At 24.2% G+C, this 22068-nt stretch overlaps 1 long non-coding RNA gene across 1 annotated transcript; it reads right to left on the reverse strand.

Annotated features, from left to right (window-relative positions):
• Nucleotides 1-9814: 9814 nt before the first annotated feature.
• LOC129616217 (uncharacterized) lies at nucleotides 9815-16771 on the reverse strand. Its single transcript, XR_008697521.1, has 3 exons — nucleotides 16490-16771; nucleotides 11108-11224; nucleotides 9815-11017 (listed from the first exon to the last, which is right to left on the reverse strand). It is a non-coding gene; the product is annotated as an uncharacterized LOC129616217 (long non-coding RNA).
• Nucleotides 16772-22068: the final 5297 nt, after the last annotated feature.

Below are 22068 nucleotides of genomic sequence, written 5' to 3' on the forward strand. Positions count from 1 at the left end.
TAACTGCTAAAGTAATTTTGAAAATTAATATTACGCCTGATAATATTCAACATTTTATTTCATTTTTAGCCTTTGCAATAATACACCACTGGGAATATTATAATGTTATTTCACAATACATAGATTATACGTATTATAAACGATGTTAGAAATTTATTAAAATTATATATTGAAGGTATATAATATAATAAATATAATTTATGTTGTATGAAAACTTAAATTATGAAATTTATGTGAGTACATAAATATTCAATAAAATTACAAAACATATAAATAGTTACATATACTCATGCATGATAATATATAATACACTTAGAGAATGTAATATTGTAATAAATTATTATATATAATATTATTAATTAAGACAAATATAAAAGCTGTTCTCATTTAATTTTCATCAAATATTATATATAATACTATACATACTCATATCTACATTATATACATATAATATTTATTTATTTTAAGTAATGAATTCTTCTACAAATGATTATACATGTAATGAACAGTTACTTATTTGTATATATAACAGTTATCTACAATAAATGACATAAAATATAAGTAAACTGTGAATGAAAATTAATTGCATGATATATTTGAATGAGTAAATTGTATATACCATATGTAATAACCGCAGGAACTTTTAAATATTCTAATAAAAACTCCCATTTCGGGGACTATTTAACAAAAATATGTATACGCATACTTTTCGATAATTATTACATATTATTATTATCATTAAAAAGAGAGAAAAAAAAAACATGTTCGGAAACTCTATTATTCATTTAGTTGAGTAAATATTTATACGATGAAACGGTACATTCATACTACATGTGATGTGCATTATTGACACTCATTTTAAAAAGAGTACATTAAAATTAAGCTTAATTTATTGTTGACAAAAAGGTAATTTGTCAAAATTGAGTTAAAAAATAAAATATGTCACTTACATAAGCAAATTTTGCAATTAGATGTTTCGTGGGTGATATCTTAAGAACAACTGTAAGTTCATATATTGCACACGTGATATACGAAAATAATTATTGAATTTTATAAGATTACAATATATGTTATTAACGATAATTACTATAATTCATTCAGTTGATAGTAATGGTAACTAGGTAAATTAATAAAAGTTGCAGGTTTTTAGAAATAATAACCGGGAATAATGTTTTTTCGTATTTCGTATTTCACTTTTAAGCCGAAACGAAATGGAAATTCAGTCAAAATTCGACTGTTTAGTTTTTGAAGTTAATAAATTTGGTTTCAATATTTGGACATGTTGACAAAAATGATATGTTATAAGTCAATAAAAAATGAATAAACTCAATTGATTTTATAAGAAATAATGAGAAATTAGGAGAATAATTAAAAAATAACATACGGAATATTGTGAGGTTATGTTACTTTAAAAAAACTTTAAAAATTATATAAAATTTTTTTAATTTATATAATAAAATCGATATGACAAATATTATTGAAAATATTTTCTTCTAAACATCCTGTATAACACAATAGTTCACTTTTATTCTCATATTAGTCATTCACATACAATACACAGATATTACATATTTATTTTATAAACAATGTCAGAAAAATATATCAAAATTTATTATATTAAAATTTTATATAAATTTTTATCAAAATTGAAGTGGTACCTCGTATGTAGACAAAACCCTTTAGTGTACACAGAAACGTCATACATACATTGATAAATTTTACAAAATATAATATTTTTGAAGCGAACTTAAGTGAGAATACATTTTTTAGGTATGTACATTCACACATATACTAAATTTTATACTCTTTGATAAAATACACAATGATCTCTAACAATACATCTAGTAGAGTAAATTTTATCTTGAATATTAAATGAGTAGTATATGAAAAAGCGTATGATGGCCTTTTGAGAATATCATAATTCATTCATATACATTTAAGTAAATTATGTACTTTTTTTTTATAATACATATAACAATATTGTATGTAATTTATAATGTTATAATAATATTATATAAGTGTGTATATTATGTAGCGATAAAAATTTCCTATAATCCATTTTACATAATATGGGTGTAAAATATAAAATTAAAGTTTAAATAACCTGAACAAGAGTTATTCTTATATAATGGAAGTAAAGTATGCAGGGTGTACGAGACCGCACAGTACTCCTGTAATTAATTATAATAAGTTGCGAAAAAGCTTGTTTTTGTTGAAACATTTGGTTATGAAATGAGAATTATGAAATTATTACTAAACTATTATGAAATTTGGTTATCTGAGTTGGATTTTTGAGTAAATGACGACTAAAAGGAAATTTATTTGAAAATTTTTTTCTTTGAATTTTAACTTTGCACTTAAATATCTCTGAAACTCAAAACATTTTTCAAAACCCCTTATATATCGTTTAAAATAGAATTTCATGAGCTTTTAAATAAGCATACGAAGTTGGGGTTTTTCTGTCATATTTCCCGAGTTATTAATTAAAATGCAAAAAATTTGACTGTTTTCAGAAATTCCAACTTTGCAGCTTCATAATTCGAGAAAAAACAAAATGTCAGTAAATGTTTTTTACTTGTCTGGGGTCATTCTATCATCTTACTGCGGAAGTACTGTTGGGTTTCGGATACCTTGCACAGTATAACAATATTATTTATGTGTATGTATATGATGAGAAGAACATAATATTATAATTTAGATGAAAAATATATTTGAAAATTTCTATAATAAATTTACATACACGTGTAGGACACGTAACATATACTTAGATAAATTTATGAACATTTAATGCATAATTTAACAAATTTCCAAAAATAAACTTCTCTCTTTCTCTCTAACGTAAGAATAAATAATAACAAAAAAAATATAATTGGCAGGTAATTAAACATTATTGAATTGAAAATTTGTTAATTTTTTTAAAAAAAATAAATTCATTTTGACATTTGAAATGTCAAATAGTTTATTTTATGTCTCTAAAAATTACTTGATAGATATTTTACGTTTTCACATACATATAGTAATGCGGTAACATTTTTGAATATTAAAAAAAAACTGTCATTTATATGATTAATTTGACAGGATAATAAATGTCATAAATTTTATTTACTCCATATATAAATGGATTGATTGTTTTTTTAGGAAGTATACGTACAAGTCTAGGTATACGTGGGTATATTATGTATGGATGTATATCTACAAAAAGTGGTATGTAAGTGTATGTGAGATATGGTAAAGGGATTTATGACAGGTATTGTAATGTCAATAATAATAATTGATGATTGAATTTAAAAAAAAAAAGTTTCTTTTCATTTTTTGGTTTGGGTATGATGTTAATGATTTCTTTTTGGAGACTTTTTACAAATTGTTATGGTAAGAACATAAAAGAATATACGTGGAATGAACTCGTAAAGTGAAAATCACAAATTTAAAAATTTAAAGGATTGTTACTGATTCTTTAAACTTCAAAATACATCACTGCCCCCTATATACATATTTATATGTAAGGGGAAATGATGTGTATAATGTTTAAAATTATTAATTGAACTCATTACTAACTTTATAATTTGAATTTTCTGTTTAATTTAGATAAAATGAAGTATAATTGTCTTCAGAAACAAAATAATGATTCATACGAGTTGGAAATTGTATATAAAGTTATAAATATCTAGGAGTAATATTAGACGAAAAAATGTCGCCGGAGGAACTAATAAACGAATCACTTAAATAGAAGAATAGCAGCAATATTTAAATTAATTAACGAGAGAGTTCCATATAAACTTAAAAAGTCGCTGTATACTTCAGTATGTTTCACTCCACAATAGCATATGTCGTTTATATTTGAGGTAACACATTTAATAATAATAATATCATGCTAGTTCAAACATCTCAGAATAAGATAATAAAAAATTTGTTTGGATATCAAAATAATAGAAATGCAGGCAAAATATACGAATGGTATCATTAAGACGAGTTAAATTTAACAACTAAGGCAAAATATATAACAAAGCGGATTCAGTTTATAACACACTTGCAGTTCAGTATAAGCAATTGGAACTTGAGAAACTCAATTTACAAAATTAGACGACAAAATTTGAGACGTCATACTGACTAATATCTCGCTACAAAAAATTTCACATCTACCACACTCAGTAAATTTTGATTAACTTATTTTTATATAACTATTTTGAAAAAATAATATATAAAAATAAGTTAATTTATAAAAAATTTCCTATTTATATTTTAATAATTTAACATACATAATTTGTTCAAACATTTTAAGGTTATGGTCACAAACATTCATAAGAACTACATATATAATTTATTTTTAAAATAATTTCATATTAAATATAAATTTTAATAATAAAATTAAAAATTTCTCTTAAATTTATCAAAGAGAAAATATTAAAAGTACATTTATGTAAGTGTAATTATGTGGTCAGTTTCAGAAAATTTCTTTCTAAAATATTAACAAAAATATATTCATATACACACACACATTATGGATATGATTTTAATTTTAATAAGTAAAAAGTTTCAATTATAAGAAAATTAAAATATTTTAAGAAATAATCATTATATTATTTATTTTTCAAAAGAAATTAAATTATAAAATTGACATTTTATTATTATCAATTATTATTAATTTATTACTCAAATTGACATTAATTTCTGTCATAGTTTAAATGTGTAATCTTAAATATTTTGAATAAAATCTCGGCATCAATGTATTTAGTTAAAATATATTTTATTTTGAATGTTCATAATAAATTTACATAAAGAGAATAATCGATTAACATACACATGAAAGAGAAATCGAATTAATCGATAATGAGATGACAAAATTATAGAAGTCATACTGATTAACGTCTCGCTACAAAAATTTTTTTAATTTCTCTACTACGCTGAAGTGCGTTTTGTGTCGTTCTAATGCTAAACTCAGTTAATAATTCTTCTATCCAACTGTGGTCAACTGCAAGTATTAATTCTTACAATTAAAAATTTTGCGTTCAAATTTTCGTCCAAACTTGTTCAAGCAAAAAATGAGTATTAATGAGAATATTTAAAATTTTACATATAAAAACAAAAAAAAAATATAAGCAGCATAACAATGAATAGGTCAGCCTTTTTATATTGTTTAAAATTTTGTTAACATCATATAAGTGTTTTGACTTTAGGCACCCGTCAAAATATATTTTTTAGCAATTTAACTGTTTAATTACATATTTGTAAATTCTCTGCATACAAAATCGCAAATGAGCAAGAAAAATGTCTTAATGTTAATTTCATACATTCTAATTAAATAAGAGAGTAAAAGAGATTACTTTATATGAGGTCAAAAGATTAATTACATATGTACGAGTACACACTTATATTTAAGGCTGATAAATTTCAATTAATTTTATAATATTAAATTTTTTAACAAATTATTTAGTTACACATTAACATTTAAAGGGTGAAAAACATATAGTTAAATTTAAGTAATTACGTATAACAGTTTCGTTTTTCAATATACTAATATGTTTAATTGTACAAGTTTTACGCTAATAGCGGGATTTTTTTATTTGATCGTGATTTCTAATAAAATTTTTGTATATTCAACAACAACAACAAATATAGATGACCTTCATCGTCAAGATCTAATCAATTATATAAATGAAATTAAATCTAATCTTGATATAACAGTTGATCCATGTAATAATTTCTTAGAATATGCATGTGGTAATGTAAAACCACAAAAAAATCCATTAAGATTATGGGATATGAGTACAATTTTAACAAAATATTTTAATGAAACTTATGAAAATGAAAATAAAGCAGTAAAATTTGTACGTGATATGCATATTAGTTGTTATGGAAATAATAAAAATCCAATAGATCCTTTAATTAAAATTAAAAATATTTTTGAACAAATCGATGTATTAAAACAATTTAAATCATTTCCAATTGAAATCAACCAATCTTCAGATTTAAATAATAAACATGTTGCTGAATTAGAATCAAATTTAATTGCAATGGGTCTTGGTGCATTAATACAAATAAATCCTGATCTAGAAAATTTAATTTTATTAGCACCAAGTAATCCATCAGAAATTCGTAAATCAATATCTTTTTTAGTTTCATTATTAAAAAATTACAATATTTCTGAAGAATATCATCAAGAAAATGTTCAAGAAATTCAAGATGTTATAAATTTTTTAAATGATTATAAAAATTTATATAATAAACCAATTGAAGAATTTAAACGAGATGATACAAATGATACATGGTCATTATTGGAAGTCAAAAATATTCTATTATTTAAGAACATTAATTGGAATACATTATCAGAAATTCTTACAAAAATTTGGAATTTAAATGATACAAATAAACAATATAAATTTAAAGTTGTTGGTACTAAATTTTTTAAAAATTTAATAAAATTAATTGATAGAACAGATATTAAAACATTAATAAATTTTCAAATATCAAAATATTTAGAAATATTCATTGATTATAATATGGAATGTAGAATGGTAAGCAGATTTGCTAAATATGTTTTATTAAAACGAATTTGGAATGATATTTTATCATCAAAAGAGCGTAGTGTTGAAAGATATACAAAATTTGTAAATGAATTTGAGAATTCTATAAATATAACAATGGAAAATATAGCAAATAATCGTGATATTATTACTATAAACAATATAAAACGTATACAAATGGTCTTACAAAATTATACAATTATATTAAATAATAATAGTATAATTAATGAAATTTTAGAAAATTATGAAGAAGGAAAATTTTATAAAAGTTCAATTGTATATCAACAAAATTATGTAAAAGCAATGCTTAATTATAATTCTGGTATAGATGAAATAACTTTTGATTTTATAGATGATACTTATGATAATTCTATTCAATTACATAGTAAAAATAAACCATATTTATATTATTATAATGTATTAAATTTTAAATTATGGTATTCATATTTTGGAATGTATCAATATCATTCTAATAATTCAGAACATAAATTATATAAATGTTTAAGACAATTTAAAGGTCAACCATCTCATACATTTATTACAACATATACAACAATTAAAAGGATATTAAGTGATTATTATACAAAAGATTTAATAAAGGATGAATTAAAAATAGCAAATGAATTAATTGATATAAGAAAATTATTTTTTATATCAATAATACAGGATTTTTGTAAAGAATCAAAGAAGGAATATGATGTTTATGAAGTTCGTGCATTTTCACATATTAAAGAATTTACTGATGCTTTTCAATGTCCTCAATATACTGATACAACAGATGTAAATAGAGATACAAAGAATGTTAAATGTGATTTTCAAACATGTCCAAGTGATTATGAATATTTAAAAGAATTTTTACCATATACAATTAATCAATGTTAATTTTAATTGCAAAAAAAATACCAGATGTTAATAAATATAATTGAAATTTATAATTTTGTTTTTGGTTTAATTGAACTTAAAGTTCAACTTAAAAGATTTTAAGGGATTTAAATAATAGAATTGCAATTGATTTATTAATAAATCATTCTAAAATCTCTGGCAAATATACAATTTTTAGTTTTACAACTGTTTGATTGCTATAGTTTTATAATCAAACGGGCACATATGCAACTGTATAATCGAATTAAATTAAGCAATCAAGCAGTTTGTAAAAATATTTATAAACTGACTGCAACTTAGTAATTTCAAATAGTTTAGTAACTTAAATATAGGTGAAATTAATTTGTAATCAAAACCAGAACCTTAAATCAATTCCAAAAAAAATATTTTTATATTCTAAACCTAAAAATACTAAATACTAAATAAAACTGAAAATTTGAATTTATAATAGAAATCTCAAAAAATATTTTATAAATATTTGTTATTTACAAATAATATTGAAGATTAACTTATTGCAGATCATGAACATGACCTCATTTTTTAATCACTGTTTTTGAGTGATTAAAAATCATAATTTTTAATAAAAAAATTTAAATGATAACTATTTTCATATTTTAACTCAATTCCAAAAAATATGAGTTAAAAAAAAATAATATTGAGTGACATTTTGAACGTCATATTAGTCATAATCTTTTTGATTAATTAGAAATTTTATTACAATAATTTTGTAAATATTAATCATAAAATTTTAACGCTTACTTTTGGTTTGAAATCGTAAAAACATTATTTAGGAAGTGCACACAGATTTTATTTGTTATTGTTGCAAACACACATTTCATATGATTAAAGTAGACAAGAGTTTTATAATTTCATATTTATATAGTTTTGAGCTTTTAAAGATTAATTATAATATGATAAAATTTTTCGGGCAAAATATAAGTGAAATTTGGAAAACAAAATTTTTCAGTAATATTTTAAAGTTTATTAAGTGAACAACAAAATAAAAATAAAAATCAAATATAATTTAAAATAATTATTGAAGTTAATATGTTTGATACAAATTTTTCATTTATCATCATACTATTTTGTATGATTACGATTCCAAATAAAATTTTAACATATTCGTCAGAAAATATCGATGAAATACATCGACAAGATGTTATCGATTATATAAATGAAATAAAATCAAATATCGATGTTAATATTAATCCATGTGATAACTTCTTAGAATATGCATGCGGTAATATAAAAACAGAAAAACATCCATTATTATTATACGATGCTAATATAATTATACAAAAATATTTTAATGGCACAGAAGAAAATAATAGAGCAGATCAATTAGTTCGTGATTTATATTTTAATTGTAATGAAGAATCTAATGAAAATTCAAAAAGAAATCGATCAATAATTATAAAAAAAATTTTTGAACAAATTGATATTTTAAAAAAATATGAAAAATTTCCACTTATAAATAAAAAAAAATTTAATTTAAATAATCAACATATTTCTGAATTAGAAGCAAATTTACTTGGAATGGGTATTGCAAATATAATAAGTTTTTATCCATATCATAATAATATTATATTATTGAGTCCAGCTGATCCATCAATAATTTCAAAATTAAGAGCAGAATTAAATTTTTGGAGAAGTACTGATGAAGATGAAGAAGATATTGAAACAATACAAAATATTATAAAATTTTTAAATAAGTATATAAATTTATTTGATAGATCAATTGAGGAATTAAAACAAAATGATTTAAATGTTACATATACATTAAATGAATTAAAAAATATTTTACCATTTAAAAATCTTAATTGGAATACAATAAATGAAATTTTAACAAAAATTTGGAATTTAAATGATCAATATAAATTTCAAATTATTGGTATGAATTGCTTTAAAAATTTAATTAATTTAGTTGATACAACTGATATTGAAACATTAATAAATGTTGAAATTTTTAAATATATTGCTGTATTTAGTAATGATATTGAATGTAGAATGTTTAAAAAATTAGCTAAATATATTTTATTAAAGAAAATATGGGATAAAGATTTATTTTCTAGTAATCGTACAATTGAAAGATATTTAAAATTTTTAAATGATTATGAAAATTCTTTAAATGAAACAATGAAACAAATACCAAGCACTTCTGATATTTATAATTTTGAAAAATTTAAAAGAATTCAATTTATTTTAGAAAATTATAAATTTTTATTATATAATAATGAATTTGATGAAATTTTAGAAAACTATAATGAAAATGGAAAATATTATAAAATTTTAATGTTAATTGAACAAAATATTGAAAAAATTGTAATTGATTATAAATCTGGTGGTAATAATTTATCAATATTAAATTCAATAATGGGTAATTATAGAAATGATTATATTGAATTATATAGTAAAAATAAACCATATTTATATTATTATAATGTATTAAATTTTAAATTATTATATGAATATTTTCAAAATTATCAATATTATAATAATCAATTTAATGATGAATATCATATTTGTTTAAATAAATTTAATTGGATTCATTCTTTTAATTTTATACCACATAAAACATATGTAAATACATATACAATAATTAAAAAAATATTAAATGATTATAATACAAAAGATTTATTAAAAAATGAAATTGAAATTGCAAATGAATTAATCGATATTAGAAAATTATTTTTTATATCAATAACACAGGATTTTTGTAAGGAATCAAAGAAGGAATATGATGTTTATGAATCTCGTGTATTTCAACATATGAAAGAATTTACTGATGCTTTTCAATGTCCTCCTTCAACAACAAAAAATAAAATTTCAAAGAATGTTAAATGTGATTTTAAAACATGTCCAAAAGATTATGAATATTTAAAAGAATTTTTACCATATACAGTTAATAAATGTTAATTTGTTTTTTAGTTTTTTAATGGTTCTGACAGTGGACATTTTTATAGTCTTGCAATTACAGTTTGATAACAAATTAATTGTGCTCACACTTAAACTAAATCATTTGATATTATTTAATTGCAATCAGTTTGTTAAAAATTAAAAGTTGTTTAATTACTTAGTTGCATGCGATCATACAGTTGCATGCAAAACTAGTATTTGGATGTCTGTTAGAGCTCTAAGGTGTATATTATGTATCTTATTTCAATTTTGTACAACTAAAATTGCATTACATACACATTAATAAATAATTATTATATAACAAACATAAAAACATGTTGCTTTTTGTTTTAATATTTTCAGATCACAAATTATGATAGTACATGAATGTGCCGATGAATATAGGATGTTGTGTGCCGTTAATACTAACTTTATAGTTATATTGATTTTAGTGTTTTAGGAAGGATGGCTTTCTATGAATATATTATTTATTTTTCCGCAAAACTTAATCCAAAAAATTTTTGTGTCGTTGATTATACTAATAAACTCTAACCTTTGCTTGTTCTAAGCCACTTCCATTTCCTTTCTTATCAAATGATGATGATTTTCCTAGGCAGTCGAGGTAGCCACATTTTGTGCGTCTAAATTATGATTATTTTGGATCTTTCGTGCAACATTAATTTGCATAATAATTGATGTTTTTGATCAGGAGAGAATTTCTACAAGATTTAAAATAATTTCAATTAAATTTGATCATGTTGCATTTGGCACAATTACTAAGCCAATTTGCTTAATTTACAACATCTTACCTATTTCATAAAAACGATTAGTGTTAAAATTTTTAAGAGTTTTACGGCTCAAATTCATTATGATGTTTCTGCAGTTCAGTTATCCAGGGTTCGCAGTTTACAACTTCAGTTTTGAATCTTAAAATAAAAATAAAATAATTAATTATTAATTTTGGTGTATTTTTTAAGTCGTCTCATTGTAGAGTTGTAGTTTTTTAATGATCCGAAAAAGAATTTCTTGACAATATATTTTTTCGATAGTTTAGGCATTATTTGATCTTTAAAAGGAATTCCAAACATAATAATAACTAGGAATGAGTTACAAATTTTTTGGTTCATTTACTCAAAAATTAATTTTTCCCATGTTTTTTAATTAATTTTCTAATATTTTTAATATTAATGTACGTAATTTATTGTGAAGCAAAATTTTGAGAACCAAAAATCATTGGGAGGGCTAAATCTGGTTTGAACAAATAATAACAAATTAAACAAGTACATACAAACAAGTAAAACAAATAAGCAAATTTATGAATTTTTTGACAACTTAAATAATATAATTTTCTTCTTTTTTTTAATAAAAATAAAAAAATGTCCTTCATAATAAAATTGATATCCTTTTTATGTACATACATATATCGTAAATAGATAATCTCCGTTTTTGGTTAATTTAATTTTTTATTAGGCATATAAGATAAATCACTAATACACACACATATATATTTATCTATTAAACTTACATTATGTGTTTAATATTCGTAAAAATAAAAAATACCGAGAAAAAATAGAATTGATCATGTCGACTCTGTGATATCCCTAAGAACTTCTTATTGTATAGGCGAACAAATATACCACAACTGACTGTGGCACAGGTTAGAACTTTAATTACTTTGGTTTTATTTTAGTAGATATAGCCAAATAAATTTTGAAATCAAAGGGTAGTTATCCGAATCATTGTCTCGTTCACATCGAATTTAAATATGGTTCCGAAATCTACTATTAATAAATCATTTGTTAACTTAGCTTAAGTAGTTTTTGAGATATCGTTGGGACGGACGGACAGGAGGACAAATGTGGTTAAACTGACTCAAAATTCGACACTGATTAAAACAATTTTACGTCTATATCTCCGACCATTATTTCTTAGCGTTACAAACGGTAAGGCAAATTTATGATACCCTTCGAACTTATGTTGGTACGGGTACGGTAAATGTAAAATGAAACTATAGCTGAAACGTATAGCTATATTAAATGTTCGCATACGAAATGGAAAATCCATTTTTGATTGAAAAAAAAAGCGCCGCCATTAAAATGGTCTCCCGTTTTGTTTTTTTACAATGCATAAAAAATATTGTGTTTCCTTTTAATATTGAACATAAAAATTATGTGGAGAAGAATAAATTTTTTTTTATAAATTTCAAGTCATCACAAAAAAATTTTTGTATTTTCGCTATTTAATCCTTCATACCCTCATTTATGATGAGAATATCCTTTTTTTTAACAGTATTTATTAATACACATATTAAGTAAGTATGATAACACGTGTGTATATATATATATATATATATATATATATGTGTGGTGAAGGAATAAATATACATAAAATTTTGTTTGACAATTTTTTGGTAATTTACAAAAAAAAAACAAAAAAAAAATATTCAGTTTTCGAGTTTAGACTTATATTTACATTGATTTTATAATAAAATTTTAGTATTAACTGTTATACACTGAACATTTTACAACTTTTCGCAGTTGTATTAGAAATATAGGTATTATTGCTTTCATTTTATGGTTTATTGATTAAATACGCGATTTTAATGCCCTGGGTGCAATTGAATTTCAGATTTCTGAATAACAGTATCGATTAAGAGTCAATGGTCAAAGTGTATATGAACGTATATAAGTTTAAAACGTATAACAAGTTAATAAGTATGAGCTACCATGAAGTAGGGGCTTTTATTTTTAAAATTTTGAAAAAAATAAGATGTCGTTGCTGATTTCAATATAATAAATTATTATAAGACATAACAGTAATACTAATATAATACATAATATTAATTAAGCAAGAGACTGGTGGGAATTCTCATACCCTATCTGGTGGTAAGGTATGTTGATTTTGAGTTTAAGAATGTTTTATATGTGTATGTATACGTATGATAGATTTCCAATTGTGTTGTAATAATAATAGTGGTGCCAATACTTCAAATAAAACTGTATCATGGTTGCTTCACCCCAGTAGGATCGTTATGAGACTGCAAGTGTTAAAACTTAACTCTTTCTCTCTCTCGGCATCAACTCTAAATATTTTTCCAATACCTAAAAATTTTCAAAGGTTATAAATTTTGGCTGGTTTTTTTTTAAATAATATTTTAATAGGTATACCATCAGTATTTTGTATATTATCACAAGAGCAGTAAAATTTGAGGCACATATAATATAAATGTATAGGTACGTTTATAATTTACATTCATATAAAACAAGATTTTATTTAAAAATTCCATATTCATTAAACAAAAAAAAAAATGTGAACCTACATAATTTTTTATTTAAAAATTTTAATAAAAAACCAAAAATAAAACAGGTAAGCAACCCATTTAATAGAGTCGTTAACAGTATATGTGACTTTTATATTTTGTAATAAATATAAAATGGAAATATTTTACATTTATTTTTTTCAAACCTCAATAGCTATATAGCGGATAATATAAATGGTTATTTAAAAGTGATACTTTTAATGTAAAAAGATTTATTTTTGACAAGTAAACATTTGTATATGTATATTGTCTTCCCCTAAATGTATGCAATGGTATGTATACGAAAAATATATGGTAAAGTAATAGGGAATTAGGAATTAAAATGTGATAATTTAAAATTGGTAAATATTTCTGGAGTACGGGTTGTGTCGCAAAAACCATTTCTATAGAAGCTGCCGCAATTAAGATGGTACAGTATGAAATTTACGAACAGAAAGGGCAAATGCTATTATGGGCTTATTATTTCGTTCGGACTTTGGATTTACGGATTACAAATGTAAAAGATTTCAATTGAATTTTAAATTGTTATAGAAATCTATTGGTGTTCCATTGGTCTACCTATCTAATCTTGCACTGAAGGAGGCTACATAAATCTAACTTAATTCAATTTAGTGTATAGACTTTTAAAAATGCCAATTCAATTAATAATTCATTTAATAAATTCAATTAATAAATGCCAATTCAATTAATAAATTCAATTAACTTTGTAAAATTTTAAAATTTTCAGTTCCGTTTTCAAAATTGGAGAAGTAGAACAACTTTTCAAAAATGCATCCGTTGATCCCTTGTTAATTAATATTTTTATTACAATTTACTTTATATTTTTTAAAGAAATTTTACTAAACTTCATGATAATATACACAATCATATATTAAAAACGTGTAAAAATAAAAATCTATTTAATCCTTATTCTGATCTTTTGGTCTATTTAAATTAATTAGTAATATTATTATATGTATTTAATAATAATAGTAATAATAAAAATAAAAGAAATAAAAATATAAAGAAAAGGATACACTATTAACATCAAAAAAATTTCTTAGATTTTCACCTGGAATGTTAAGGTGTTAAAGATAATCTAAAATGAAATGATGAAGACAAAAGACTTGGAATAGAAATAAAAATGTTCGTAGAGAACAGACACACATGCTTTTACACCAATATAAATTTATTAAATAATATTAGATATTAGAGGTATGTAGGATAGTAATTTCATTCTATTTATAATTAATAGTCAGGACTAATAATTTTTTTTTTTGTTTTTCTTCTATGAAATTCTATGAAAATGAAATCTGTTAATTCCTAAAATTTTTCTTTTTTTGTTTTTATACATCACTTATTTATTCTTGGTGATAACTCTTATTTCTCATAATATATATGTAGATATTCTTATGTAATTATATCGTTTATTATATGTGCAATATAAACCAGGCAAGAACAACTTTTACAGGATTGTGGGCCAGATTACATTCGCAGATTACATAAAATGACAGCTCAAAATAGTAAGCACCAAATGAAATCGAATTTTATTATCAGTTATAGCGATAAGTATATACAACTAGAGAGCACTATTCTACTCCCCCTTTTAGCTGTCACACCTAAAACATCACCTCGAGACCTATCCTTCTGACAAATTCAAGTACCTTGTGGGGAACGAATTTTCTCGCAGCTCTCTTTCTGCTAACCTAACTATTCAGTTGGTTAGCAGAAAAAGAGCACTCTTTGAGAAGGTTTATCGAAGTCGTCGCCATTTCCCTAAAGAACCTGCAAGTATTCTCACCTTTCATAACCCTTGAGTACGTAAACTAGCCTGACTAATCCACTATTGTTCTGAAAAGTTTTCACGAGTAACATAAAAATAATCATGTGGAATGGATCTGACCATTAGCTCATAGGTTGCACATATCTATCATATACATACACACATGCAAATTGTGAATGATAATAATAATATGTTTCTATAATATGGGAATTGCTTAAGTCGCGTAAATCCTTAATAATAAATCTTCTTAATTGAATTTTCCTTAAGTTTTGTTAATATTATTTCTTGTTTCTTTTTTTTTGTCAGTTGCTGTGTGTGTGTGTGGCTTCATTTTTGAATGCTGTTAATTTGAAACAATGTTATTTTTATGATAGTAAAAATGTATTCATTAGATTATGACCCGGTAACCAGAGAAATTTTTTGTTTGCCTAAAGAATTAATTTAGTGGTACCCACTTATATACCTATATAGGAATATCTAAAATATGTTGTTAATAAATATATTTATACATTAAATCATATAATATGAATCTTCGATACTACGTTACAGAACGATATTGTTAAGATAAAGATATAAAAGTTTTAAGGAATATAATTTGTAAGGATAATATGTTAGAAGAAAAGATGAGTTATTTTGATTTAAAAAAAAATTCATATTTATAATATTAAGAATTTGTTTTCACCCAAAAATGGTATGTAATAGATTATATAAGATTATGTTATTTTGGAAAGAAGAAAATTTTTGAGAATTAGTTTCTTTTATATGTGAAAATATTTATAAATTATGGAATTATGCAAGTATATTGGTACTATGGCAATTATATTATCACATATTAATGATGCTTGCGTATATGAAGTAATTTCTGCATAAAATGTTTTTAAAGAAAATGAAGTTTTAAAGAAAATTATTATAACACAATATCTGTAATATGTATGTATAAAATGTATAGGAAAATAATGTTGAGCTTTCCGAGTGGGAACGCAAGGCTTCAACAAATCCTTTGAGTAGCACTGTGTTTTGGGCTAGCCACTTTATTTCTGACTAATATTTTCTATTGGATTAGGCCTTCTTAAGTATGGTTATTCGCTATATCTGACGGGGTCTACTCACCTTCCTTGTGGATTCCAATCTAATACCCGCCTGATTATCGTATTATATGGCCTCCGTAACGTGTTGTTCAGATCAGCTGTCGTTTGTGCATTTTTGTCTATTTTGTTGTGGATTCTTCTCTCATCCCTTTTTGCTAGAAATTCTTATAGTGTAGTATTCTTGTTTCTGGGTTGTCATTTTGTTGGAGTTGTCTGCAGAGCTCACGCTAGACCTATATTTTTTCCTCAGTCTCATTCGATATCCTCGTTTTCTGCGCCTAATACGACCTCACCTATTTGTTTGTGTATACAGGGTGTCCGGGACTCAATGGTATTCCCGAAGCAGGGTGATAGAATACATGCAGACGAACAAAAAACACCTAGTGACATTTTCCTTTTTGGGCCCTTGTTCTCGAGTTATGGGGCCTCAAAGTTGGAACATCCAAAAACCGGCTTATTTTCACATTTTTATTTATAACTCGGGAAATGTGACAGGTAAATCCAATCTTGTACACTCGTTTTAAAGCTAATGAAATACTCATTCTAACGGTTTACCAGCGGTTGCAAATACTTTTTTAGTTTCAGAGATATTTAAGTGCAAAGTCAAAATTTGTTAAAAATTTTTTTTTTAAATTTTCGTTTAACCGTCATTTACTCATAATTCCTCGTTATCAACCTATAATTTTTTTTACAGGAAGACGAGCCCTATATTCTGACCTTCATTTTGATATGACATAATGTGGGAAAAATTTTAGAAATAACATGTCTATCAGGCGAAAACTGAGGCCAAAACCTTAGAAAATTAACTAAAACAACGTATTTTTCAAACAAAAACAAATTTTTTTAATCTTTATTACGCAGTATTATGCATTATTAACTTGTACTTTTTCTTTTCCAAAACGAAAGACATTTGCATTACCTTTTTTTCTCCACAAAATATTTCCAAAAGTTTCAGGAATATCGTGTCTACGAGGATCAAATTTATAAAAAAATTAGTTATAATCGATAAATTAGTTATAATCCAAGTAATGTTCACCCTCTGATCATCTGCGTATTTTGATATTACATATTCTAAAAATCCAATTGTTGATCTTCAGGTATAGTTAATGTGGAAAATTTTAATTTTCATATTATTTACAAGAACGTTTTTTTGTAAGTAAACTTCTTTTTTTTTATATCCATATATCCTTATAATAATACTTTTACTAATACTTTTAATTGGTACTTTTAATATTCTTATTCACATGAAAGTAGAGTTAGTAAGTATTTTAGTATTCTTAATCAGAAAAAAAAATTAAATACTTTTTATCATAACTACATTGGACCCTATTGCTCCAACCACTTTTCGCTTTTATTTAAATCAACTTAAGTATCAAAAAAATTGCAAAATTTCTGTTGCATCAAGATTTAAAACACTAATGAACTTCACCTAAAAAAAAGTACTTTTAATTTTGATTCATATTATTTAAACTATTATTAAGGGTATGAAATAGAAAAATTTGTATAAATAGCATTTTAGTTAATTTTGATCACTTTAATTTGGCTTTCCTAATAAAAAACACTCTTGTAAGTAATAAGAAAATTAAAATTTTCTATATTACCTACAGGTGAAGATTACTAATTACATTTTTCGAATAATAACAAAACACAAAGAAGGTTAAAGGGTGAATATTTCTTGGATTATAACTAATTTATCGATTATAACTAATTTTTTTATAAATTTGATCCCGGTAGACACGATATTCCTGAAACTTTTGGAAATATTTTGTGGAGAAAAAAAGGTAATGCAAATGTCTTTCGTTTTGAAAAAAAAAAGTGCATGTTAATAATGCATATACTGCGCAATAAAGATTAAAAAAATTTGTTTTTGTTTGAAAAATACGTTGTTTTAGTTAATTTTCTAAGGTTTTGGCCTCAGTTTTCGCCTGATAGACATGTTATTTCTAAAATTTTTCCCACATTATGTCATATCAAAATGAAGGTCAGAATATAGGGCTCGTCTTCCTGTAAAAAAAATTATAGGTTGATAACGAGGAATTATGAGTAAATGACGGTTAAACGAAAATTTAAAAAAAAAATTTTTAACAAATTTTGACTTTGCACTTAAATATCTCTGAAACTAAAAAAGTATTTGCAACCGCTGGTAAACTGTTAGAATGAGTATTTCATTAGCTTTAAAACGAGTGTACAAGATTGGATTTACCTGTCACATTTTCCGAGTTATAAATAAAAATGTGAAAATAAGCCGGTTTTTGGATGTTCCAACTTTGAGGCCCCATAACTCGAGAACAAGGGCCCAAAAAGGAAAATGTCACTAGGTGTTTTTTGTTCGTCTACATGTATTCTATCACCCTGCTTCGGGAATACCATTGAGTCCCGGACACCCTGTATATATATTGTATGTTATTTGCATTTATATTTCTTGTTTTTTCTGTTATTTTTGATATAAATTTCCACTTTATATTTCTGCTCTTCCGTTGGTGTATAACAATATTTTTCGTTCTTGTGGATGTATTTTGAGCCCTTATAGCCCCGGGTTTTATATGTAAATCTGTATTTATGTATTGCATAAAAAATTTAAATAATCTGAATTATTCTGAGAACCGGACCACATCAATAAAATCACCAGAAACACATAGTTTGTTTGTAGATTGATTAATTATCGTTGAATACAATTTTCCATTTTCCAAAAATATGTATATGTGGGTAAAGTTGACATCATATATTAGCTTCAGTATCAATCTAGCATTCAGTATGATGGGTTTATTACATACGAAAAATTTAATTTATTGGTTGTTGAATCAATGTAAATTTATACTTCCTTCACTAGATGGGTTACTATTAGTTATACTTCCTTCATTAGAGGCAAACCCTTTCATGGCTTGAAACAGAATACTTTTTTGCTTTTTATTCTTATGACGTACCTAGAACAGAAATATTCATTAGATGCGATTAATTAATGATTAACACTCAAAAATTAAATGAAAAATAACTGCTCAAAAATTAAATGAATCGAAGATGTATACTTTTCACGTTTTTCGTGTTTTTTAGAACAGATAATTTCATTTTAAATATATTCAATTATTCCATATTTGGATTTTAGAAAGCTAAATTTCACTTTCATCGTTATTTCCACAAATTCTGAATTTCAGAACACCGCTTAATTATGTTAATTATGTGTAAAATATATACGGTGGCAACTGATGTAACCAAAATTTATGGTCATAAAGATTCAGGCTTGCATGGATTCGTATACCGACATCTTATGGAATTATATGATTTCTCCAGAATTAAGTAGATATAGCAATTGCTCAACAGATATTTTTTAGGTCACGCTGCATCAACTCTCCAATTTGCTGTCTAGAATCTCCAAAAACTAAAAAATTATAATGTAACATTTTCAGAAGATCCGGGTTTTTTTTTTCTGAAAATCATAAAAATTTATAAATAAATTACAAACTTTTTATTATATAATTGATAAACATTATTTAAAAGTCAAATAAAAATTTTACTTACCTATGTGCCATTTAATCTTGTCAAAATTATCTTTTAAAAACAGAAAACCTTGAGTCTATAATCTACATTCATTTCTCTCTTTATAATTAGTAAGATACGTGTGTATATGTACGTAAGAAAAATTATAGTAATCAATTATTTAGTTTTGCGTGTATTAAGAGAAAAATACTGAAATTTAATAGTTACGCATTAATATTGTCTTCTTAAGAAATTAAATATAGGTAAATGTTTGTAATATTTTGTAATAAATTTCTTTGTTTTTTTATTCTTTTATATTATTATCTAAATATTTTAAGTTTCCGAATTCTTTCTTTAAGACTTTATATATATGTATATGTACGTATGGTACTGAACACGCAAAGGTGACTTATCTAAATGTTAGAGGGCAGAAGTTTATTAGAGAAAACTCAATGTATATGTATGTGCATGAAATGTTTTTCTGTATATGTATGTATTTAATTTGCCTATAGGAAAGAGTTTCGTTTCTTTTACTGTTTGAGAATATTATTTTTATACCCTGCATCTTCATGAAGGGTATATTGTATTTGGTATGGAGTTTGTAACCACTTGAAAGAGTCATCTGCGGAATGGACATATTCTTGCTCATCGTAAAATTTTGAGTTAATTTAGACATGTCTGTCCGTCCTTCCGACCGTCCTATCGTATGATAACTCAAAGACGAATAAACCCAAACTGTCGCAAGTTGCTGGTTCTGTGCCAAGGATGGACCCAATTGTAAATAGACTAATTTGGACAACGGGTTCGGGTGGCTGCCATACAACTCCAAAAGCAAATTTTAAATACTTGGAAAAACAAAAGTCAAATTCATACAATTGAACATTCGTATTCGAGCAGGATAGTTCAGACATATCCGTGAAGTTCCTATAAAATGGTTTCACAGGTTCGAGTAATTGCTATACAACAATGAAAGATACAGGGTATAACTCAATTGGTTTATACCGACTAAAACGTTTTTATTTGTTTTTTTCTTAATTTTATTCCTTAAGGTACAAAAATAAATACAATCATTGTGTTTTTGAAATATTAATTAAAAAAACATATTGTAGATCAAAGAAACATTAAATACCAAAAATATTATTCTTATACACTGTATAATTTTTTCAAAATAAAAATGCATTATTTAAGGGTACGAGATATACATATGTATGTGTGTATAGAAATGAGTTGTTGACATGAAATGTGTTGTTTGAGTGCAGTAATTAATTTTTAATTGGAATTTGAATTTATGTTATTTTTATTTTAGTTTGAAGTACTCATTGAAATCAATTTGTGGATTTAATCAATTAATTTCTTTAAATTATTATGAAACATTGGTTTATTTACTCGAAAATTATTATAAATATTTATATAGCAATGGAAAACTGAAAGAATGCTGCAGGGTTTCCATATACTAAGGAGATTATTTTACATTAAAACAAGAAGCTTTTGAAATTACACAGGAATTGGGTATTAATTCTCACGGATATCTTATGGAGTACAGACACTTTCATCTCATTTATAGTGTAGAAGAAGATGCGTTACAACTAATTTGAATATGCCATTTTGTCGGAAACTTCATGGCGAAGTGGATTTCTTTGCTTTTAATTTTAATCTATACATGTATAATAAAAATATGACTGAAATTATGGTATACAGCCCGTAATTTAATTTGATCTTGTGAAATTAATATAATATGACTTTGTTTTTCATAAAAAATATAACAATATAATTTTCATAAATCTATTGTAGAATCCATTAAAACTTGTAATAATATAAATTTAATTTAATTTTACTATTTTGTTGAAAAAAAAAATGATTATTTTCTAATAATTTTGAAACAATAATATTTTATGATTAAGTTAGTAAAAATTTCAAATAACCTTCTTATTTTCTTTTCTATTCTGTGTATAATATGAAAATTTCTGGTTATTGTTACGTTCGATTAGCTCATTAATATTCCGTTATACTTCATTTGTTTTGATTTTCTCTTTTATTAAGAATTTCTTGTTTATACTCGTCGTATTTATATCCGAACGTATTTTTGAAGGATATTATAAATTTGCCCTACAGTTTGTATTTCTAAGA

This window comes from Condylostylus longicornis, unplaced genomic scaffold, assembly GCF_029603195.1.
Source record: "Condylostylus longicornis isolate FDR11 unplaced genomic scaffold, ASM2960319v2 ptg000005l, whole genome shotgun sequence".
NCBI classification, from domain to species: Eukaryota; Metazoa; Arthropoda; class Insecta; order Diptera; family Dolichopodidae; genus Condylostylus; species Condylostylus longicornis.